Raw genomic sequence first — 26374 nt, forward strand, 5'->3', positions numbered from 1 at the left:
GTCAGTGAATGCATACTTCCCCTTAAACATAATGGCTGAGTGCAGTCCAGGACTTTTTAGATCCTGCCATTCCTGTTTAATGAATCCCTTTTTTTGCTTGTCTAAAACTCTGCATGCATTGTGTAGGACGTGAAGTACATTCCTTAGTTAAATTAAACTGTGCTCTGCCTTTTCTCCCTCCTTCTTTCCCACCATTGGTAAGTATCTAAAGTACAGAATCTGCATTTTACATAGCTGGAAGAGGTTAAAGTTGATTCGATTTTGTATGTTGTGTGTCCTGTCAAGATAGCACAGGAATATGTAAGAACATTTTCTCCCTCCTGACTTGGTGGTCCAGGTCTAACCAGCACTGTTTTGTTGGCCCAGATTTGTGCTATGTAACTAGTCTTGAAAAACAAGTGTGTAAGACAATGGGAAAAATCTGAATCGTGCTCTGAAAGTGCCAGTCTTTCTCTACTCACTATAGAGGGATCTGAGGACCAATGATCTCTAATTTAGGTGTTTTAGTTAAGCAGCATTATTAGGTGGGAAGGATTCTAGTTCTGGAATCCACCGAAACAAAAATGTGTGAATGTATGTGGCCATGAGGGAAGGAAAGGAGGAGACTGTGTATGTGTTTGCTTGAATGTCAGGTGTGATCTGCCATTCCATAAATTTCATACAGTCTTAGATGATAGAAAAAAATGGGTGAAATTGCTGAAGTTACACACTAAGGAAACATCCCTTACTGTGTTATTTTGCAGCCTTTCTGTCCATTTTTGAGTCTGCAACACCCACAAATCCTGCAGGCTTTAAGCTCCTCCATGTTAGGGCTAAGGAAATAAATCTTCCAATATCAAAAATATATGTAACGGGATTTATGAAAATGAGCAGTAAAAATGAAACAAAATCATAGAAACTATCAATTCATCACTCAAATGATGATCCAGAGAAAAGGAACTTTTTAACATTGTCATCATCCAGTGTTCTCCCAATTGGATCAAAAGTAAATTCACGGCAGAGTGAAAGTAGGTAAAGGTAGCTGAAATCTCTCATTTCTACTTACACAACATTTACAGCTACTGTTAAAATAAGATTTTTACTGTTCCAAGGAGAGAGACTTTCAGCAAAGCAAAACTCATTTTTTGTATGACCTTTAAAAGTCATCAGTTTCAGATGACCTCCTCACATACAATGTAGTGCCTCTTTCAGGAAGTAATGAACTGTCTGCTCTAATACTTTCAGGTAAAGCGGCAGTTAAAGTTATAAATGTGGAGAAAATAAGCTCCCAGGCTTATCTTATTGGCTTCATCTTTTAAACGCCATCAGACCTGCACAACAAACTAACTTAATACAACTCCAGAATAAAGTTATCAAGGCACCAGAAGCAGAACGCCTTGCATTTTTCATTTAAGTAAAATGTGTGGCAAAACTTAACTTGTAAATATGTCAGAGAGTGATAAATTCTTTTTATACTTGCCACTGACTAGAGAATAGATTTTGAATTTTAGAAGTTCTGTGCTACAGCTGGTTACTTCCTGTCAATACTAATACTAGAAAACAGTGAACTAATCCAGTATTTGAATGACCAGAGAGGCATACTTGGTGTCAAATAAAGTATAGCATCATTTAAATTAAAGAAAACATCAGTTTTTATACTCTTCTTGAAAATGCAGAAGAAGGTATTTTGATATGTATCGCTTTGAAGAAAACGTTGCTAATGCTGTATGACTTGCTTTCAAGAGAAAATCTGCTCACTAGTGTAGAGAAACCATTTCTGCAAATGCAGAATATTAAAATTAAGAGTCACTCAAGACAAGTACTGTGAGGGGAAAAAAAGATTTTTTAAAAATAAGGTGGGAAATAGGAGCTTAAATTATTCACTGTGTGCTTGAGGGTTTAGAGGGATATATGTTTAAATTCTTCTAGGCTGTATGTGTTTGAGGATAAACTGATGTTGAATTGTGTCAGTTCATTATAATTGTTTTGGGGAGCACTGAGAATAGCCGATAGAATGGCACACAAGATTACAACAATTGTTATAAACTGCTGTTAGTCTGATTCCAATAGACATAAGGAATCTCAGGGCAGCTCTGGTTAAAGTTTATTAAAAATAATTTTTTAAATCTTTAGTACATAATTCCTATAAGCAATTATTTTATTTGCTTCATGCTGTTTTACAAAGATATTTATTTTAATCTCATGTGGGTTTCTTGTCTAAATAAGTAATTTAAAATATTACTTGCATGTTAAACTGATAATATGGTTAACTTTGTACATTAACATTTTCTGTTTAGTTAATTCAGGATTTCTCATATCTGTAAACCCAAAATTATAAATCAGTTAATGAAACTGTATAACATCTCTATGTGGCGCAATACTTATCCTTCAGGTCTAAAAGACTTTTTCTAATTATTTCACAGAGAACAGTTAAGAAACTTGGCAAAAGTGGAAGTTTTCATATGAAATAAACTGTTCTTACTGAATAATTGGAGAAGAAAAATGGATTGTTGATAGCTGATAATTGTTTAATAAATCAAATTTGCTGATCCTTGGAAACTGACTTATTAATATTTGATGTTGTCAGTCTCCAGTGACTATATTTAATGAAGTTAGGGTGCCTAGAAGAACCGCTTCATTTCCTGTATAACCACAATTCTTTAAATGATCAATGGGTAGCCCGTACCTGATGCAGGAGCCTCTGTGAAAAAAAGCACAACAGTATGTGGATACAGAAAGCACTGAAAGGTTGGTTTGGACAGTTATTCGTAACTATCATGTTTCCTGAATATTTGCCTTTCTGACAGGAAGAATAGGATCTTAATTTTTTTTCTTTCTTTCCCTCTCAATTCCCCAAAATTTTGTATCATAGGATTTTTAAAAAGCAAAACAGCGTGTGTAACAGAATCACAGGAATACTGAGGTTGGAAGGGACCCCTGGAGGTCATCTGGTACAATCCCCCTGCTCAAGGAGAGTCACTCAGAGCTGGTTGCCCAGGACCACGTTCAGAAGGCTTTTGAATGTGTCCAGTGAATGACTCTGCAAACACTCTCGGCAATGCGTGCCAGTTCTCTGTCATCTTCCCAGTAACAGAGTGTTTCTTGACGTTCAGACAGCACCTGCCATATTTCAGTTTGTGAACGACTCATGTCTTCTTATCTCATGGCTCCTGTAAAAACAATTTTATCCTCTTACTGGAACCTTTTTCTCATCAAAAAACCTCCTAATCCCTAACAAATATTTACAGAAGAGGCCCAAATATGGATTGGTGGAACTTGGATGGGAGGTGGTGTGTATGGGACTACTTTGTGCTTCATTAGACAAGGCTCTCTTAGCAGCTCAACTGTGAACTGCATATGCAGTTTCTTGATTCTTTCATTCCTGAAGCAGGGAATATATTGTTTGCTCTATTCTTAAAGCAAAATGGCCAAGCCTAAGTCTGTGAAGAAGTTTTATGTGAATTCAGCTGTTATGGTTTAGTGAAAAAAAGTGTGGACTTAAAATTCCTGTTGTTAGATTCAGTGAGCTTTCACTGGCATTGTGTGGATGATAGATAAAAGACACCTTAATTTACCTCCTGCCCAGAGACTGAGTTCCATGCAATGGTTTCCTACAGAATTGGACAGCTGTGTGGCCTTGGGAAAACAAAATAAGTAACTGGAAAGTTTTGAGATTTTAGGAGTTCTCTAAGAAGTTCTAGTAAAAAGTACTTCTCTTTTTCCAGAATTAGACTCTGGTTATGTTTCAAGTTTCTATTCAAGTCCCATGCTATTATTAGAACTACTGTAAATCCATCTTGGAAAAAAAGAAAACCTTTCAGTGATTACAGTAGTCCATATTCTCTTCTAGAGTTGGTGCTAAAAGCTTTTTTTTTCCTTCCACTTAGAAAACATTCAATGGGTAATATTAAAAAATAATAGATACTAGCTTGAACAGTTAGTTTGATTTAAAGCAATTGGAAGCAGAATTGTATTTATAGTTGAGTATGGCTGCCATATATGCATAAAGAATACTAAAAAAAAACCCAGTACAGCTACAGTATATACTTCTGCTTGAACAGATTGCTGAATGCCTGAGTGTTTGTAGAAAGCACAGCCAGCAGAAACCACCTAGACTATAAATCCAGCCCCCTGCTACAGTTAGTAACTGCAGCTTATAATCCTTTCATAAATGTCACGTTTTTGAGTCTGAAGTTTATTTGCACTCAGACTTGACTGTCTCCAGTACAGCCCTGTCCTGTCTCCTATCTCCAATGCTGTTTAATTTTTTGTCTTATTTCCATCCTAAAATTATACACTCTTAATTCATACCCATTTATTCTGGTGCCTTGTTCTTTATTTTAAATAGCTATTCTCCTTCCCTGATATATATTCCTGGATGTATTTATAGAGAGCAATCAGGTCTTCTGGAATTAGTACTTTTAAAATAGGTATCACACTAATTGCCTTCTTATTTCATGCAAATCTTATGGGCTGGAGGTGCCTCTCTAGCCAGGTCTGCTACATGAGATTTTCTGTCTTCATTTGCAGGGCTTTCTCTGTTTTCCTGATCCTATACCCTGTAGAAGCAGATGCTCAAGGGGATATAGGCAGAGAAGATGAAGGTAGGAATATTCTGAGCTGCCAGTGTTCACAAGGGTTAGGCAGTTATCTGCCCATTACACCCATAATCCTATGGTTTTATGTTCAGTCCTTCAGGAAAGCGTATACTTGTCTTCACATCTATTTTTCATTGGTATTTGAGGAAATACTTCGTTTATGCAAGTGTTGAGCTAATCTAACTCTGAACACCTTTATTAAAATGGATTAATTTCTTGAAAGGGAAGCAAGAATATCAACTTAGCTAAAATTATGGTTTCCAAAAGACACTGGATAAACAGAATCAGGCAAAGAACACCAAACTGAATTCCTATCTATTTATTTGAATTCCAGTGTTGATTAAGTTTCATTGACTTAAAAAGTACCCTTTCTTAGTTCTTTCCAAAGGCCGTGATATACTTTGCTCTGCTCCAGAGGAGGAGGAGACAGTTGTATTAGCAGGTATAAGTATCAGATATTCCCACCATTGATACTTCATATCAGTGTTACAACTGGATAACTGCAATCCAGGCACACTCTCTTCTGCTAGCAAAGAGCAGAACTACACGTCAGAGTTAGGGGGAACAGGAGGGGAGGATGAGCTCTGAGCCAGGCCACCTTGCCAACCTTTTTGCAAATGCAATTAAAAGTTCCTCACTGCAGCTGAAAAGAGTTCAGAAGGGGCTCAGATGGTAAATGTCCCCTCTCTCCATGTCTTCCCTGTGAAGCAAATAGGTTATGAGGTAACTGCCTTCTGTTGTCTGGATTCCTTGGCTGCTTAAGAAAAGCTCATCCATCTCAATTTGGGAATGAAACTCAAAGGAGTTTGAGGGCATCACTGCTGATAAGCAGGAAAACTCAATCTGGTGCTGGAAATCACCTTTTCCTGAGCTCTAGGTTCACTTTACCCTCCTACTTCATCAGGAGGATGTGTGAATAATTTCAGCCCTCCAAAAAGGAAGAAAGGAAGGAAACCACAGAAACACATCCTTGCCCAACAGCATATAGGAACAACTTAGCTAATGATGCCTGGTATCAAAAGGGAGGAGCTTAAAGTAACAGGTCTGCTGTGATTATATGGTTCACAGAATTACATTACATAACTGTAACTGAATTGGCCACAGTTATTTCTTCTCTTTGTGAAAGCACTGTTGCCTGCACCTGAGGTGATTTGTGTCTATATCCTTTGTCAAATAACTGCTCAAATTCTCTTTTTGTGTGTTTCTTCTAAACTAAAGGTCAGCTGGGAATCTTCATATTCAATATTTCAGAGGACCAGAGTATGAAGAAAATTCTTAACTCTTTAGTGAAGGGAAAGACAGGTCTATGACAGTTCAACAAAGTCAGTAAAGACTTCGAAAGTAAACAGCTTTCACTATTGCTTAGCATCACTGATCTGCTGACTCCGGGGCACCAAAGGATTAATCAGCTTTTATTCTCACAGGATTGGGGGTTGGTTTATTTGTGGTTTTTTGTTTTGTTTTGTTTTATTTTTGTTTTCCATAAGAGGCATTTGTGGTTTGGTACCAACACTAGCAAAACTGCACAAACAGACAAATTGCACTAGGATGATATCTGTAGCCTGTGAGGGGAGAGGCTGCTTGCAACATGGATTTTTATAACATGCTATAAAAGAGATGCGATTTGCACTTGCTGGCACTGAACTCCTTTATCACAGCCAACCAGGTATTGCAAAGCAAATAGCAGCATGTGTTTTTGTGTGTTATACAGGATTTATATATACTTCCTCAGGTTTTATCTAATCTGGGAATTTAAATTGATAAAATGTGTGATCGGAACCACCCATACACACAGATTGCAAACATTCAGTGCTTTCTTTTCCTCTTTCCTTCTAGTCCTATTGGTTCATTAGATGTGTTCTCCATGTGAGATTCAGAAATACTGGCTTTTGTGAAAAATGTGATAGTAAATATTGTCACAACTTTTCTCTTCCAGGTGTACTCGGGGTTTTCAGTAAAGAAGCTGTCACTTTAGGGGAGACAGTATGAAAGGAGTCTTTCTCTAAATTGTATGCATTTTGTCATGTTTTTCTGTTTGCTTCCTGCACTGATCCTGTAATGGAGACAGTTAGATGTTACATTTATTTTATGCTTCTCTTGGCAGTTCCTTATCATTTGTTGTTTTGATTTATTGTGTTGTTTTTATGTAATTCAGTAAGGAATAGCTGTTGTAAAGAGTTTCAGGTGGCTGATTGACTATGAGCAAGGGCATTTCATTTTCAAAATGTTTCTCTTTGTGATGGTTTCAATAGCCATTTCAGCTTTACAAATTATGACCTGTTATTTGAATCACATGGACTGGTGAATGATATAATAATATTGAGTTATATAGATTTCCTATCAGGTACCTCTCTTCTACCCTTGTAATTAATATAATTTCTATTGGGATAATGACATATGCTGTTGTTTAGCAGTCATTACTGTACTTTCTGCTAATGCTAATGGATTTTTTTTAATGGATATGCAAGTACACATTGGTTTACAGATTGGGTCAAACCAACAAAGACATATGCCTCCCTGCATGGAATGGTCAGATACGTTTTCCTCCCTAGAAATCACCTATCTGTAAAAGTAATTTAGTAAGTGCAATATTTTTTTAAATTAATAAAAATAAAATAACTAAAGTGTGTGAGGAAAAATCATCTGATGCTGAATATAGGGCCAGAACTTAACGGCTGCTTGGACAGAAGACTGTGGAATGAAAAGTCATTAGAAAGGTCAACTCTAGGCTTAGGCAAAGGAAAAAAGTAGGGACGAAAACAAAATATTTTTAAGGAAATCTCCAATATTTCATGGAAGCAATGTAGAGAAATTTATACCAATATACTCTTTGTGGATTTCTTCCAGTTGAGGTCTTCATTCCCATGGCCAGTTTGAGTAGTTTGAGCTTTCTGCATCTCATTGCTCCACAGTGATAAATTATACCCTTTTGCTGTCCAAAGGGAGATGGAGTTGCCTATGATTCTGTGCTTTCTGTCCCCTGGTGTGTTCCATGTGATAATAGCCTGCACAGCTGAGCACTTATTTTGACAGTATTCCCATTTCCAGCTAGAGTAAGGAATCTTTGTGGATGAAAATTTGGACAATGTGCACTCGCAACCCAGAAAGCCAACCATATCCTGGGCTACATCAAAAGAAGCATCGCCAGCAGGTTGAGGACGGTGATTCTGCCCCTCTGCTCCACTCTGGTGAGACCCTACCTGTAGTCCTGCATCCAGCTCTGGAGCCCTCAGCACAGGAAAGATGTGGACCTGTTGGAGTGGGTCCAGAGGAGGGTCACAAAGATTATCAGGGCGCTGGAGCACCTACCGTATGAGGACGGGCTGAGAGTGTTGGGGTTGTTCAGCCTGGAGAAGAAAAGGCTGCGGGGAGACCTTATTGTAACCTTTCAATACTTAAAGGGGGTTTATAAGAAAGATGGAGACAGACGTTTTAGCAGGGCCTGGTGCGATAGGACAAGAGGTAATGGTTTTGAACTAAAAGAGAGTAGATTCAGAATATATTTAAGGAAGAGAATTATTTAGGATGAGGGTAGTGAAACAGTGGCACAGGTTGCCCAGAGAGGTGGTAGATGCCCCATCCCTGGAAACATTAAAGGTCAGATTGGACAGGTCTCTGAGCAACCTGATCTACTGAAAGCTGTCCCTGCCCACAGCAGGGGGGTCGGACTGGATGATCTTCAAAAGTCCTTTCTAACCCAAAGTATTCTATGATTCTACGATCTTCTACGTGTTACTGGAATAGTAGCAGTTTTACTCAGTGTAGGTGTGGTCTGTTCAGTGATCCAGTTCTTCTAGTTTAATGCCTCGTTATTTCAGCACATCAAAATATCTTCTGAGAGACCCTTTTCTCATTAATGGAGTGAACTGGGAGACACCTGAGGCTGTATGGTCATTCTGATCTGTTATTCAGTTTTTCTCAAGTGGTTGTTGTCTTTCTCATAGGGTCTGTCAGATACTACCTACTAGACCAAATAAGGGAGGGATAAATGCTGATAGAGGGTGAAATGCATTTAAACACTGTGCGTTGGCTGGTTACAATCTTAGGGAAGGAGAGTGGTGACTGCTGTAAACAGGGAATTTCAAAGATACCGGAATCTGTGTTTTGTAACTAATCCTTAAGTGTGGTTTGAGAACTTTGTGAGCATGGGAAGAGTAAGATGCACTGGTGAGAGACAAAGCTGCCTGGCTTCAATAGAGAGAGCATGTATGGCTGAAGACTTCAAAAGGGAATTGGTTTCTTGTTCCCAGGGAACAAGATTGCAAGGCTGTTTGTTGTTTTTGTTTATTTGTTTGGGAGTTTTAAAAATATTTTTTAGAGACTGTCATGCATCAGATATATGAAGGTCAGAAAGATGTTGTTCAGCCTTTTCTTCTGAGAGTAGGTGGGAAGTGGGGCCCTGGGTGTGCCCTGTGACAGCTACATTTTAAAGGCAGTGGTATGTACCATAAAGTTACATTTCCCTATCTCCATCACTTATGTCCTCACCATTTACTTTTGTTCATCTTCAGTAACATCTAGCCAGGAGAGAATCATTGGTTTACTGACATCAAGACTTCATAGTTTTTGACTTGTGATCAAATCAAGTCTCTCAGGAGATTTTCTTCCCTGTCCTCCCCTCCCCTTTCTCCCAGACTTTGATTGACAGCTGCCTACCCAAGCACACTCTTCAGGGTGTGGTGGCACATCAGAATCCATAAATTTACATGAAAATGATGATCTTTTCTACACTGTATTTCATTCCTCTTGATACACCATACACTTCAGTAATAAGCCCAAAGTAATCTCTGACAACCCATAATTTACCATGAGTGATGGAGGAATTTTGCCCTCTCATATTTTATTTGCATCTGGATTTTAATAGGATAACTGTCTGATAAATGTGGAACATTTGTCTTTGAACCAGTACTGGATTACAGTGCCTTGGACGGGGTTTACACTGATGGTGCGGACCCTGTTTGTACTGAATAATGGAGACAAGAAGCAGTGCCCAAATGTTTGTACAAGGATGACCTCACTGCTGTCCTGGAAATACTGTCATAGCCCATTTTAAGGCAAATGATTCCTCTTGTTTCAGATGGAAATGAGGATGGGGGTGGGGGGTGGGGGGGTGGGGGTGGGTGGGAACAGGACAAAACTGGTGCGAGTCCTTCTATGCTGACACTTAGGGTTATCTGTCATGCAGGTGCATCTCTAATAAAGCAGTCACCTGTCATAGGTAAAGGAGTACAGAGCTGTGGGTCTCCTTCTGCCTGGAAGCTGACTTTATTCTAGTTCGTATCCATGCTGATTTGGGCTACTGGAAAGCTTTGAAAGAGAAGAAAAGAGCCAGAGGGTAAGCACAACTGTTCTCATGAGGAAATTCTGGCTCTTGATTAAGCTGTGATTAAGCTGCTCCATTTGAGAGAGGAGAATTTAATTCTACAGGAAATGGATAGTGAAAAGGGCAGAGTTATTTACCAGGAAGAATGATGCACTACCCTGCAGGTAGGTTCTTGAACTGTTCAAAAACCTTTTTTACTTTTTGAACTATAATTTTGCCCGTCAAATACTTGCACCAGGTTGGTAGGCATGACTCATCTGGCACGGTACGAGACAATAAATTTCCATTCAAACATGCACTGCTCTAGTACAAGCACAATGTTCGTCCTTTGGATATAAAGTGCAGAGAACTCCTTTTTTATATTAGGACTCCAAGAAGCTCTTTAGAGGCTGCTGTCAGGCACTCTTTATTGGTGTTTGAGGAGGAGCAGAAACTCTAAGCCACAAGGAGATCTAGGTGTCTTCTAGTCTGAAATCAAAGGAGGATGTAGAGAACATGTCCTTGTCTTATCATGGCTCATTCATTCCAGCAGTTTACCATGGATATCCTCTATGTGAAAGAGTAGTCTAATAGAACAATGTCAAGCTGTAAGATGGAGGCATAGGTTGAATACCCCAGCCAACCTGGTGTGTGAGGTCTTTGAAGTTCATGACTTGCACTACCTGGTGTCTGATCATTCAGGGATCGTTAACAGAGGCTTGAACCAGACAATGCCTTGGATTTATTGTGATTACTGATTGGTAACACTGATGTGGAGAGGGGCATCAAAACTGCATGGAGGGATAGCTGGATAGCCAAGTACTCTCTGCTAATTACAATGGCGACTTGGATGTTCATGATGAATGGTGTGAATCACCTTTCAGGAATGATTCATTACCCCAGTCTGGGGTTATGAAGCTTGATGAGTGTTACTATGCCATTAGTCTCTTTTTCCTGCTAGTGAACATTTCCACTGAAGTCCATGAGACAACTTTTGTAACACCAGACTGGACACCAGCCTTGGTTTCTGTAGACTTATCTGGACGTATATTTCCATCTTCAAATCCCAGTAAAATTCTTGCGCTGTCAGACCTATTGTGGGGACTTTTTTTTTTGTTCCTTAAAAAACCACAAAATGTTTCACCATAGAGTAATCCATCAAAACCGTAATTTAATTTCATTTTTTGTATTTTTATTTTTATTTGCCATTTTAACATAGTGCTATCAAAACTGTTGTAATGTACTTGCAGGGCATACCCATGGAGACCAAGGTAATTTTAACAATAAGTTCAGTGGGTCCAGCATCAACTCTTTAGTGAATAAATAATTTTACTTTCAAACAAAGTCTTTCAACACTCTGAAAATATACTAATGTCAAATACTTGTATTCCTCTCTTCCATGAATATTCATTAAGAACTGAAAGGAATATGTATTAAGTTCCACTGGGGTTTGGCTTCTACTTTTGTGTTCTCACTGAAGTTTCTCTTAATGTATTCCGAGAAGTCTTTGGTAACCTTTATGCTCTTTAGTTGTGTGCAAGCTTTTACACTTCTTCCTCCAAAGAAATCACTGTCTGGTTCTGAATGTATTTTTGATGTTTTCTGTCATACGGCAGACCTCCTTTGTAGCTTGTTGAGACTGAGTGAATCTTCTGTTCATCTTGAATGAAAGCTGGTACAGAAAATTGGACACATTCACCAGGGTAATTGCATCCATTTGCAGTTCAACTTCCAGTGGTTTTGTTGCAGTGAGAGAATTGAGATGTGGTGACAGTGTTAGGCTTTTTGACGCAGAGCTGCCTGAGACTCAAGTATTCGTTTATCTTTCTATGGCAAAGAGAAGAGCTGCAGTAAAGATATTTGTTTTCCCAGCAACTCTCATCTAGATTCACTAACTTTTTCATCCAACTTCTACTTCTGTATTAAAATTTTGCCTTCAATTATGGTGTACTTGTATTTGCTTTGAAATGCTTTGTAAATGATCCCCTATTTTGGAATATTTTTATACATTAAGAAACATATTGAAATACCATCTTAACAATTTTCAGTAATATACTTGGTAAATGTGGCACTCAAGATAATTTATAGATTGTTGTCAAGTGATTTAATTACAGGGTAAATTTCTTATTTTCTAGGATTTTCTTTTTATTGATCTTTGAAAGTATTAGTTCCAATGTCTCTTGACTGATCTCAGTTTCTCAAATGATTTATTGACAGATGAATGCATAAATCATGAAGAAAATACATTTTCATACTCTATACTGATGGAGTGCAAAAAGGGACACTGCGGTGTTTCTGTGAAGATTTCAAGAAAAAAGGTATTTATGGTATAGATTTACACCATCAGAAACAGATATGCTTTTCAAGTTACTTTAGTAGTGGCAGATCATGCTTTGTAGGTGGAAAATTAGTTATTGAAAAACTCAAAACTTCAAATATAAAGTAGTGATGAAATCTTAAGTAAAGATCACATTTTTTCAGCAATATTGGCTGAAGTCAATGGCAGAGATTACACAAGTTTTCAAGCAGATAGATAGCCTGAAATTTCATGGACAAATAAAAATGCATCATTTTTGACATAGAGCTCTAGCACAGGCTTTGAGTGGTGTCTTTTAAATGATTGTTTTGGGGAAGTCATGTGAAGGACTTAATGAAGATCTCAGTAGCAGTGGTACTCTCAAATTCTAAAACATCAGAAGTAGAATAATATCTACTCACAGAAAGGTTTTTATTGTGGCAATTAAGAGAAATTTTGATTAAACAGTTTGAAAGTCAATCAGGATATTGAAATTAATACAGTACAGGGTTTTTAGTATTGATAAAGCAGAGTGTTCAGTGACCAATGTAATCCACAAGCTGTTCAGAACTAGAGATAATAACATAAAAAGCAATTGCAAGTCCTTACTACCAAACCTCACTCTTAGTCTCCTTCTGGCCCTATCAGTCTTACACCATGAACTACGTGGTGACACAAATTTGCTGGAGGATAATGAGAGCTCTTAGCTTGTTGACTGCTGTACTTCCCTGGGAGATGAGAGATGCAGTCTTATTCCTCCTCAAGCCTCAGAGAAGGCTCCTCTGTGTTTTAAAAGTAAAAGAATGAAGCAGCTGTATTACCCAAAAGAAAGATCCAAGGGCAGCCAAGTGCAGCAGTGGGTCCAGGCTGTGAATCCCTAACACAGAAATAAGACCAGTCTAGAGGGAGGGTGGGATATCAGACATGCCTCTATCTTTGTAAATGTCTAGGTATTAGGATGATTGCTGAGACTTGCCTGATTTTTCACTCACTGAATAAAGAGCCAAAATTCCTAAGAATGGGGTTTAAGGATTTAATTCCCGATCAGATGCTTAAAAGTTAGCTATGGTAGCACAGAAATTCCTTGTGAATTGAGGCCTGAGACCTTCCTCATACAGTTTGTAAAAATCCTAAGAGCTGTTTATTCCTACAGGTTTCTGTGAAAAAATTAGAATATTCAGTGCATGCTGAATTTTGTGACTTTAGAACACCGAATGTTGCAGAAGAAAATGCATATGATAATGTATTTGATGCCTTTATAAGTTTTACATCCTAAAAAGTTTTGCCCATCTGGGATAATTCTATAGACAGCTAAGCCCCATGGTATTATTTTGTTGAGGAAAAAAAACCCAAGATAAAACTCATACCATTTCAGAATATGAAATATGCCATGAATAGTAAAAAAAAAAATTTCACAGTGATTAGGATAGGCCTGATGGTGGAGGTCTAAAAAGGATATGAATCTCTCTTTCCCTCCCAAAGGAGAGGTTCGGAGCCAAGTACGAGCTCTGTTGTTGACATAAGGTTGAGAGAATGAGACGTAAATGATTCCAGTGGGCAATCATGAAACTTGTTTATTTTATAGATGTTAGGGATCTTTTGAGATTTGGGTGGGGTTTTTTTGGTTGTTGGGTTTTTTTTGGTTTTTTTTGGTAGACATTTCTGTTTAAAAAGGGAAGTATGCTAAATAAATGGTGAAAAGTTGACAATTATACAGTTTACCATCACAAATAAAAGACTGGGCACACTAGTCATGTTTGAATGTTCTTGAAGTTAGTGACCACCCTTGTCTTAGCAGCTTAGCTACCCTGGTATGCTAAAACCTAAGAAATAAGAAAGAATTATCAGGGCCCTGAGGGCACCAATAAGCCTTCCTGGCCCTGCGCAACCTTCCCTGGGACCTCCCCCACCCCTTCCCAAGGGCCCAGGAGACCCATTTTGGCTCAGCCCAGGGCCCCCAGTCCTGGCTGTTACTGGTCACTCCAGTGACCCGCCCTGTTTCCTCACCTTGTGGCTAGATTTCCTGTGTTGATCTTGGACCTGACTCATAACTTTGCATCCATCTGATATGGCAGTCTGAAGTCTGGGGTGCAAACATGAATCATGTGGAATAATCAGAGAAACAGGAGTGTGTTTACGCATCTCCAGGTGGCAGGAGGACTGCATTTTGTCCTTAAAGCATGTCCCAGCTGAAGAGCTGAAAGCACAGGAACAGTGGACTGTAGCTCCAGCCGTGAGCAGGAGTGGAGTGGCTGATAAGGCCAGGAGCAGCTGGGAGGAGTGGGTGTCAGAGCCAAGAGGGTGTGGGGAGGAGGTGGCAATTTCAGTCAGGCTTTTCCACCCAGCTGAAAAGTTGTCAGAACCCCGAGCTTACAAATCCCAATGTGGGTACATGGTATTACTGTAGGAGAACAACCTGTGGGCCTTGCAATAGCCTTGCTGGAAAGCCAGAGAAGAGGATCCCAAAGCTATTATAGGCAGACATAAGAAATAGACATTGTGTATTAATCTGCTTAGGTTTCTTTCTTTTCTTTAGTATGATAAAATATGTCATGCCAAATGAGTCACGTCTGTGAGTGGGGAATAGCAGCTTATCAAACAATCTGAAGCTTAGGTCAATATTCATAGGCTTCTGAATAGGAATTTGAGACCCTTTTTTACTGACTTGTAAATTTGAGTAAGGTTGTTTTTGCAATCTCTGAATGGCAAATAATGGTATGATGGCTACTACTTTGAAGTGTTTTTTAATTATTATTATTATTAATTCCAAATGGAAAGTTCTGATAATTTCTTCATAGTCTTAAGTGAATGATACTTGAAGGTAGTAGTCAAGAAGCAACTGGTTATCACAACATGAAGGAATTCAGATCTGTCATTCATTTAGAGCAAATGGCCCAGAAGTCAATGACTTATGTCAATATTATGACACTGTCAACATATTTTTGTGTTAGCAGCAAGTGCTTTCCCTACATAATATTTCTCATATTGACTAATGGTGATTGGTTTCATCGCCATGTTAAGTAGATGATTTTCACATCTTAGAAGGAGCATGCTTTTAGGTGTGCTTCATGTGAACTGAAACATTGGCAAGAAAAAGAGCATGAATACATAGATCTAACCTGTAAACTTTCTTGTGTTTGTTTCCTCAATGCTGGAGATAAAATTGCTTTCTCAATTTCTATCATGCTATCGTGCTTAGCCATTATAAGGCTTTTGTACTCTGAGGGATAAATCAAATCCCAGTAAATACCCACAACATACTGTCATTGCCCTCTTTGTGCTCTCCTTCTTTCTCCTTGCTAAGAAGTTTGTTAGTGGATATAAAACAGATCCTTCCTTCCTGCAGCAGCAGGCATCAACCTAGATAACTTTGCAGAATGAAGCTGTTTCCCTTTCACTCAAAAATACCAATGACAGCAGATCTCTCAGGGCTTTCTGTAAAATGACATTTGTGGATAAGAGGTGATAGTACTATTTGACTTTTAAAAGATTTCAGCAGAAAATGAACAGTTATTTAATTATTAAGCAAACATTAAAAAAATTATTAAACCAACAGGTATAGACAGAAAAATGTAAAGCCTCATGGCTACAACAAAACACCAGTTATGTGGCTTAGGCCACAACGTATAAACTTTGTTAATTTGTCTTCACATAACTGCATCAAGGAAAGAATACAGTAATTAAAGTAAGGAAAAGAAATCTTAATCAAAGAATGCTAAGGAAGAGGAGTGAGTATTTTCCTGCTCTATTATGTGGTGCTGTTATCACAGCAAACTAGGAAAGAAGTGAAAAAGACTTAATCAGGAAGGAAGCAACACCAGCTTATTCTAGCTATGCAGGGGAGTGTACATGGATCTCAATTTTTTCTCCTGAGGAAGACAGCAGTCATCTTAAGTAATGAAATTTGTGCCCTGCCAGTGCAGGTCAAAAAAAGTAGGACATGGAATTGTTGAAGCTATTCAGTTATCATTATGGGGAGCTTGGCAATGTGATTTACATGAAATTTCAACATAAACTGACATAGAACATCCTTCTGTAGAAGATATCTGTATTATAGTATGAGAACGTACAGAATAATTCTGTATGTAAATGTAGCATGAATGAAACACAGAGCTGTTCATATGGATGTGGTGCTGTGTTGAAGAGAGCTATGGGAACCCTAACGCATACTCAGTTCCTCCATACATTGCTTTAGGAGATCCAGGTTTAAAAGGATGTGCTTCCATGGAAGATATATGGATTTTTCTAAGACTGGTATTAAAGAGGGTGTTTAGGGACTGTTTATAGCTAAGAAACCTCTTCTGTATGTGCTGTTACCTGGCAGTGGGGAGTGGAGCTCACATGAACCTCAGTGGTGCATGTAGTACAGTGGGGATCAAATCCACTACTCCCTGTTTTGTAAAAATGAGTTTTTTGGTTGGCTTTTTTTGTTTGTTTGTTTGTTTGTTTATAAAACCTGTCCTTTCTAGTGTCTTTTGTCAGATTTTAAAAATCACTTTCACAGGCTCAATCCCATCCTGTGGTACTAAGGCCTCCCTCTCCCAGTTCATCTTGGTATTTTCCTGGTGCTGCAGGATGCCTAGCAGAGCCAAACGCAGTGAGGTTTTTTGTTGTGCTTCCCATCAGGGCCGTCTGGGGACTTGCTGGAAAGGGGACCATTCTGTCAGAGGTGCTGCTGGCCATAATCATGTTCTTGTGTGTGTATGTGCATCTCCGAGTATCAGAACATCGTTTCATGTCCGCTGGAGATGTTATCTGCTTTGATTACTAAGAAAGCACCTATTTATCTTGTATAGCAGCAATTTTTCCTCAAAGATGTGTGCAACACTTCTTCAAAAACAAAATAAAATCTTTCAAGTAAAAAAATAAATACTTACAAAGAGGTCTTTTTCAAGATGTTCAGAATGCAGTTTCTATTAATTCTGACTGTTGTCCCAACCAGTCAACATACAGCAGTTGCAAATTAACTTCCTTGTTAAGAAAAAATGTTTTGTCAAACATTAAAGTAAATTGCAAATGGATCACATTAGGATTTTGCTGTCAAGAAAAATAAAATATCAGAAATTGCATGAAGGCCTGCTTTTCAGTTGCTGTTTTGAGAGATACAAAAAAGTTAGATTATAGTAGTGTCTGAGTTCTGAAGTGCATTTTGCATATTTAACTTCAGTTTTCTTTGCTTTCCACAATCTATTGATAAATGTGATGAGTTTTTCTTGTGAACAAGGAAATGTTGCTTTGTTGAGGACGTGGTCTCTAACTAAAAGCTAGAATAGCTAACACCAAAAAGGAGAAATAGCATCACATAAATAGATTATATTCTGAGTTTTTCCTTTGCATAATGCAGAACTAGTCTAGATACTTGTATTTATTTGCCTTTGTTTGCAGTTACACATTTCTCTTGAGAAGTATTCCTTGGTAGAGACATGAAAGCCAATGAAGATGTGTATTTTACCTGGAGAAAAGACTCTGTGTTTAAAGGCATTGTGTCTTTATTTTCTGACTCTGTCACTTTCTCTAATAAAAGTTATTATGTCTCTCTCCAAATCTTGCTTCCTGTGTAGTTTAGGAGGTTTTTAGGATTTTGACCTAGTTTCATAGAATTTGTTGTCAGTGAAGTTATTTTCAGCTTTGTGGATGGCCTAAATTCCACTTGACCTACAATTAAGATGTGGAGTATCCAAACTGGTTCAGGACTACTGTGCTGCAAAGAGCTTCTAATCAGTATTGCTTATATACTTATGAAGACCAAAGTTCTTAAAAAAGCAATATATTGAGTAATGCTTTGCATTATCAACATTCATCTTTATCATAACATTAGTATTGCCACCTTACAGTGTAACTGAATGTGCTATCATTTTATTATTTCAGCTAACTAATAATCAAACTGAATAACAATAGATGAAACAGCAGTGCATTTTTTTCTTAATCTTGTTTTACTACTGTGTGTTGTTGAACTATAAAATAATTGAGCAATAAAGAACAATTGCTCTTTTTTTCTAGATCCCTACTAGAGATCTAAAAAGACTGCATGTAGTCAGCAATTGCCCTATTTGTTTCACATTTGTTATGCCTTAGAATGAAAACTAATCACAGACAGAGGCTCGGTGCCTGGACGTTTCAAGATTACCTCACAACTATTTTTATTGCTGATGTTCAGGCCACATGTATCTCAGAAATTTTTATAGTACTTAATATCTTTGTCTTGTATTTTCCCCTCTGAAGGGAATTACAAGATATTTGAAGTTAAGCATGGCATCATCTTCATAAACCAGGCAATGAAGAGATTCTTCAGATATTTAGCTAAAATAATAATAATAAAAAAACATACTGAGAAGACAAGTACAGGAAAAAAGAAAATAATCTGAAATGTTTTCTTCGAATTATCAGGTTTTTCTTTCCCAGGAAAGAAAACTTTCACAAAGTCTGTGTTGCCACATCTTCTGCAAGAAATTGCCTATGTTGATGTATGTTCAGATAAAACTGCAATAAACTTATATGTACACCTTTTTTAATCTTTGTGGCCTTTGGTCTCTAGTGCAGCCTCCTACTCAAGTTAGGGTGAGCTGTGAGATCAGACCAGGCTGCTCAGGGCTTTATCCAGTTGGATCTTGTAAGTTGCCAAGGCTGGAGGCTGCACAGACTCTCTGGGCAACTTGCTCCACTGCCTGGCTGTCCCTGTGATGAAAAGGATTTTCATTATATTCAGTCTGAATCTCTCTTGTTTCAATTTGTGTCTCTTGTCACTTGTCCTACCACCATACTGACAGAAGTGCCTGGCTCCATCTTCTTGATAAACTCCTCATAGCTGTTAGAAGGCTGTTTTAGGTTTCCCCTTCAAACTTTTCTTCTCCAGAAAAGTAGAATTTATTGTGTCTTTTTAAAATAAAGACTTAATTATTTATTGCTTATATTCAATTATTACTACTTGTATTTCCATAAATGTGTGCTGCTAATATAGTTTTACTGTCTTTTTAGAAGAAAACTGATAGGAATATAAAATTAAAATTAAATAATTGCTCCATTTTCCCTAGATTATATCACTTAATAGTTTTGCTTCTGTCTGTTATATAAGGCACAAAAGCAAAAACTTTCTCCAGCTCATTTCTGTTTAAAAACTAACTCAACTACATGAGGGCACTGCTCCTTCAAATAAGTATTAAAATGTGTCTTCTCATTAGAAAACCAGATCTTGGTTAACTTCCTAAACACGCTGCAGCTTTACTATCCTGAAAGACTAATGAGAAGCTGGTGGCTTCTTCAATAAACACAGTGTCCTGACTTAATTATTCCTTGTCTAAACCCAGTTTAGACAAAACAAATTTATCTATCAGGAATTAAGTGGTGGTTTACCTGCAACAAGTGAAGTTGACTGCAACAGGTCTGTTTGGGGGCAGAGAATCAAGGTCTGTGGTTGGAATCAGAAGCTGTGGGATAAAGCAGAGGCTTTGGGACACAGCCATGAAATTGGTGGTTAAACAAAAATTTCCTTCAACCAGCCTTGCTGCCATGAATGAGCTGGAGGGCTGTCTGTAAGCCCCAGGGATACTGACCTGACACTGTCCTTGTTTCTGAACTGGTATACACATACCCCCTCTTCAAATTAATTACCACTAAAAGAGGAAGAGACCTTCCAGTACTCATATTGCCATTATATCAAGGAATTAGGAGGGAAAAAGTATGTGATTTCAAAATATGAAGTGGACTCCTGCATCTTTTTAAAAGTAAATTATATTATTTTTATACCAGTGTTTGAAGACATGATTGTTATTTACTGCTTCTCATTGCCTCTCATTTCTGTTCAAGTTATCATAGTCACATGATATATGTAATAATTAGGAATGTACAGTCATTGTAGACAAATATAGTTTTATCCAGAAATGTGACAGGTTATGTTTCTGTGTTGCCATGTGGATTGCACACCATGATCATTCTTCCTATGTTACATTTAGAACAATTTTATAGTGAAAGCTGACACAAGTTTCATTCTACATCTATCCTTTTTGTCAGTTTTCCTTTCATGAATGATGTGTCACAAGGGAAGCTTCTGTAGGCAAAAAAAGGTCACGATCTTTATTGAAATCTGTTATACTCTGGGAAATCAGGCATCAGAAATATAACAATTGCATATAATAAACGTTTTTTCAGTTCTGAATATAAAGAGTGACATAAAACTTATGTCTAATGCTGCTGCCTTACCAAAGTTATTTTTGTATTTGTAGATGAAACTGCATGGATAATGAAAATTGCAAGAAGGAATAAAAAATATTGACTTGAGCAGTAAAGCTATGGTAGAAACTGCTTGAGCCTTTTTCCCCCCTTATTGAGTGGAACCCAAAATACGAGTGTAAGAAAAACTGAGCACATATGACTGTGGAACAGAAGCAAATTCCACTGACAGGCTATGACATGTAACAAAAGAATATTTGTAATCAGCTAGAAGAAGTAAAAATATGACTCCGTCAATGTTAATGTCATATTAACCTTACCAAAATGACTGCCTGGAGGAAAGAGAAGGATTTTGATTGGTGAGTGGCTCTCTTGGTCTTCCATTTTCCTCTGTGACACACTGACTGAGCACACTATTCTGATTCAGATGTTAATTTATGGAAATGGATAATACAATGTATCTGATTGCTTAATTATGCATCCTGGGGATTCATTCAGAATTCTTATAATACATCTTGATGACCTTTCAAAGACAGAACTCGCAATTTGCAACTTTTATTGGGATCTAATCAACTGGACAATACTTGTCACATCTTTTCCTGATGAGGGTACTGGCCCCTGTCTCTGGCACCTTTGCCGTGTAATATAATCATTAATCTGTAATGCAAAAAGCAGTCATTCCTGTGTAGCATAAGTGAATCCAAGAGTGCATAGAGTTAGCCCACAGCTATGTCTCCTCACACTTTAATATTGAAAAAGATGCTACTAAGGTTTGGTATTGAGGGGTTTACAATGCACTAGCAAAAACCAATATAAAGGCCAAATGAAGCTAGTGGTGGGTATGGGTAGCTGTGCAATATACGGTGTAATAAATGACACTGAGAAAGTGGAAGTGTAGTTCCCATTTGGGCTGTTTCATTATACAAAAACAAGGTGTTCCTACTGAAATTGAAAAGCAACTTCTTGAAAACTGAAGCAAGGGCTCTTTACCGCATGGACTACAATTAACATGCATAATTGATTGCCAAGAGGTGTGACTGAAGGAAAAATTTGACAGACAAAAAAAACCAGCCGACCTTTCATATGTATAATACCGATGTCTTGAGTTATAAAGGTGAATATGTAGCTGTTGGAAAGAAGACAAATCCGTATGTCATCCTCCAGGGCATAACACCAAGTTTCTATATTTTAATACAGGACCCCCTACAGAGTCTTTTTCTTCCAAAAATCCTGAGCCTCTCTACTGCTTTTAGCCTGTAGGTCTGGATGGATGCTCATCACCAGGGGATTCCTAACTAATTATGACTGGTTGATTAATCGTAGTGAGAAAGGTGAGACTCTTGGCTGCCACTCCAAAAGAGCAAAACAAATAACCCATGCAGAAATTACTTGTCCTACTTGTGGTCTGTATTTTGAAACACTGAGACAAATAGAAATCAAAACATCTGTGACAGTTTCAACATTTCATTACTGTCCTGCAGGAGTCTTAATGTAAATACCTTAAGTAAAGGATATGCTATATAATAGCCCTAAGTAAAGACGAAAATAAGAAGGGAAATAGCTTCTGTTGGCCAATAAAGATACTTACAATACAACTAGTCTGGTAGTATTTTAGAGTTTATATAATCCACTGCCAAGAATTAAAATTTGCACACACTTTCCTTTCCCTTTTTTTTTTCTTTCTTTTTCTTTTTTTTTTTTTCTCTGTAAACATGTCTGTTATTCATGTTTATTATATACATGGAGCAGTTTCTGAATGTGTTGAAATTTTTCTTTAAGTAGAGTTGTTAAGGAAAAGAAATGACCCTGTTCAAGATAAAAGTATAGGAGGGGTAATATTCCAACAGAAGAATTAACAAGACATATAGGAAGGGAACAAAAGCATTTGGTGGCGTGGTGCTAATAGCCCAGTACATGGCCGTTTGTGTCTACAGAGAGTTGGCATTAAATGTGTCTGAACACACAAAGAAAAAATCTGTGGCTACTGACAGCACTCACCGCCTGCTACATATGCTGTGCAATGTACATGCTGCTCTGTTATGTACTGAATGCATCTGAGAGGTAGTGTGTAGTTGGTCTGGGAAAAATATAATCCTTGCAATAGTGGATAGACAGGATGAAGGGACAGAGTTTTCTTTTTAAATAGTTGCAGTTGACCTCTTTGATCCACTGATGTGTAGCTCTGGCTTTATATCTTAAAGCTGTTATTGGTGCCCAGATTTTATGAAATTTAAAGCAATTTTGTAGTAGTACATTACATAATGAAAAGGAAGTAAATGAACAAATATGCATTTTTCTCTCTTTAGTTCTAATTTCCTTTTATCCGTGTGTCTTGTCAAATGGAGCTGATGAGGGATAATACTGCGAAGGAAGATCCACACGAATGCGTGCAGATTTTGTTGAAAAAGACCAGCTTATGAACAACTGAAGTTTAAAATGAAAATGTATGTTCACCTAATTAGTGATCTAATTTAAATGACTAGAGACACCATCATAGCATGCAAATGCGCTTAAAGTTAGCGTGTGCATGCAAATACAGTCACAGCCTGTCCTGGGCTGGCAGATTGAGAATAGACATTGTTCCCCCTAACAGAAGAGAGAAGAACAGTTCTCACTGTTGGATGCCTGAACCTCTGCTTGGGACAAATATGTGTAATTTAGTCTGAAGCTCATCTGCTGCACCCAGTAGCTGAGCAGTCAAAGTGAGATTTGGACTTAATTTATTTGTCAGTTACCACCAAAACTGTTTATTTTCATGTGCAGGGAGAGTCTTGCAGTACACCAGCTGTCTGAATAACAGTGAACCATCAAGTCTTTTGTTTACAAACACATTTGTTTGAAACATTTTGCATGACAGGTTACAGATTGTGACAATTACACTGGGTCAGAGAAAAGGACGTCATGTAATGCCAGTGCTTATAATGAAGCATGCTCTGATCTGATGGGTGCATCTTGATTGAACATGTCATGCTGCATTTCATATGAAAACTTTAAAAAAAAGTCTATGAAATGTCTCTTACCACAATTTTGAGCCACAAACACATGCTAGGTGTTTCTCAATAGTGTTTCGTATTATATAAAACAGTTGGCAGCCATAAAGGTTGTTACCTGAACAGTGGCAGGTCACTGCTTACTGTGGTAACCCTGCTCAGGGCCAGCACTGGTACACGAGTACCTCCTGTTCCTCTGGGTCATTTGCTGCTGCTCCTGCCTTCTCTCTAGAGCATTTACTGTTGTGCTGGGCCATCTCTGCTAATGGCTTTTCTTAAAGTAACTCTTGTCTTTGTTTTACTTCGTATCAGCTGGTTTCTGTGTACCAGGTTTACTGGGGTGACTCTTTCATGTCGAGCATCCAGTATATATGCCTCAAATAAATCCAGTCCCACTTTCTGATGCAGAAGACCTGGTTGGTAATTGCTCATTTCTCTTTGTTGAAAGGCAAAGTTCTATCCAGCACCCAGATTTTCTCATAGCAATTTGGAGTTAATTTCCGATGTTGATGCGATCTTTAATGTTGTTTCTCCAGTTCTCATAACTGCATGTTAACAGTGAGATTATGTTTGAGAATTTATGTTTAAAAATATCCAGATTTTTTTATATCTTTGCTTTTATCTTCTCCTGTCTATAATGTCACTTCCTATTGAGATCTTCCTTTCATCTAATACATTGCTGTTGAGATAGATGAATTCCTATAGCTACTTAGTTTTTTGCTTTCTCCTTGACATGTGGTTTTCCTGGTGTAGCTGATATTTCAAACCAGTTTTTGTTTTGTGATTGTGGTACTATCCCACTTATGGCAACAGCAAACAACAACTAAAGCTCTATTTCACCAACCTGATGTGTAGTTGTTAATCATTGGAGAGTACTTCACATACCACATAGTAAATGGCCTTGAGCAAATGGACATCTTTAGACGGGATTTCAATGAGGACTGTTTAGTCTTTTTGGCGTACTGTTATTTTTGTAAGTCCAATATTTCATTGGTCTTCCAATTTAAGATTTTTCTTTTGGGGAATTTTCTTCATGAGGTGCCATATTTCTTTGCTTATCCTTCTGCTGTTCATCTGTGTGGATATCCAGCCCTAACTGCTGCAGCTGAAGTTAGATCATTGCTGGTTGCTGTACACTGTTCTTCACACCAGCCTTCACTGCTTTTGACAGTGAAGCCTGCTCTTTAGTTTGTTCTAGATTTTGCTTGAAGAATCACATAGTAATGTGGTCATTGAGGCTGCTGTTGATATATATGGCCTAGTATGTGCTTACATTTTAGGTAGGTGATCTGAATCTTGCCTTGGTAGAGAGGTCCTTTGTCTGTTTTGTTGTGCCATCGAGTGAATCTCTGTTTTTGTGTATATGTTGTTCTGAGGGAAAACAATTGCCAAAGCAAGACTGCACACTCAGCACAATTAGTGCTTAGTTTCTGTGATTGTGGCTTCCCAATGTTCTTTCCATCACCCAGCTGTCACTTCTAATTTAGCATTAAAGCCACCCACCAGAAGGAGTAAGCTGTGCTCTGGTCTTGCCAGTGACATCTTAGAGCCATTGCAGAACCCATCATTGCTGTCAGTGCTATGTTGTTCTACCTGAGCATAATGCTGTATGACAGACAACTCTAGGGAACTAGTCCTGAGTCTGTTTGATAGGTTTTCCATGGATTAGCCATCTTCTGTGCGTTCTGTTAAGATGGGTGCTCTGCCTTGACTAAGACATATTTATTTAGCTTGAAACACTTGGCCATTTATTCTCTCTAATGTTAAGGTGTGAAGTTCATGTATTTCGTACACTGCATTATTGATGAGACGTTCAATGTCCAAAATATTTCTGCTTTATAGTAACAGGCAGGCCAACACCAAGCCCATCAAAATCAATAGATGTGTTCTCTGCAGCATCCATGGGCTTTAGATTGTGCCAGAATTTGTCTATGGAATGTCCGTGCACCAGTGGGGAAACTCTGGAGCCATGGAGAGTAACTCTGAATGAACGAGTATGGATGTTGAAAGCCTGTCTGCATGCTTGCATAAGTGTGGTGTGCTTTTCAGACTGGTTTGTATAACTGATAAGGAAACTTTAGAAAATTGAACTGGGTAGCTGTGAATCCAGGTTCATAGATTCCCATACTTAAACCAGTTCATTTAAAGTTATCTTGTACCTCTGTATATTTCTCATGGTACTGTGTAAGTTTATACAACAGAGCTCCTAAAATGTTTGTTTTCCTTTATACAGAGTCATATTTTGTTAAGTAGTTAATAGGTAAAATAGGTAAGCTCTGTGCATAGTGTAATTCTATCAATTTTGAATTACATAAGAAAGAATTATGAGAGAAGCGTATCTGAAATAAAGTAATTCTTCTCACCCATTCACCAGCATATAATTTTTTAATGTATTTTTCCTCGTGCTTCAAGCATTTATGGCTGTTTTCCAGGATGGTTTTGAAAGATGTTGGCTCTGTGATTGAATTGTTTGATTAAATGTTTGAATAATATCAGTCTTTTCAAATTAAACAAGCACATTCAGCTTGCCAGACTGTTTAGCCTTGAGTTGTTAACTCCCTAGTGTCAGTCATGAAATGTGTTTAAAAATGGATGATACCACAGCTGGACTTAAGAAAAAGATAAAATTAGCTAGGGCTCAGCACTGCAACCTGAGGTAATATTGTTGCACAGGTAACACTTGTCTTGCTCGTGGGATCCAAGCCTGTGAGTAGATATTGGGGTTGTGCATGCTTGTCAGGGCTTCTGCTAGCCCTGGTTCAGCTGAGTGAGAATGGAGATGGTTTACCGATGACTGTCCTTTAGTAAGAGGTTCTCATAGCTTCAGGGCTTCTCGCTATGTAATGGTGATTTGCTGATTTGCTAATCACCATTAATGGTAATGGTGATTAACTTCAGCCCAAAATCTCTTCACTGTCTGATACCGAAGAGACATTTATTTTTCAAACAAATGCTCAACATGAAGTACGCAATGCCACGCTGCTAATAAAATGAATACATCTGCTGTAGGTACAGATTATCTCATATTTTATTAGTTGAAGGC

The sequence above is a fragment of the Phalacrocorax carbo genome, chromosome 3 (genome assembly GCF_963921805.1).
Source record: "Phalacrocorax carbo chromosome 3, bPhaCar2.1, whole genome shotgun sequence".
NCBI lineage: Eukaryota > Metazoa > Chordata > Aves > Suliformes > Phalacrocoracidae > Phalacrocorax > Phalacrocorax carbo.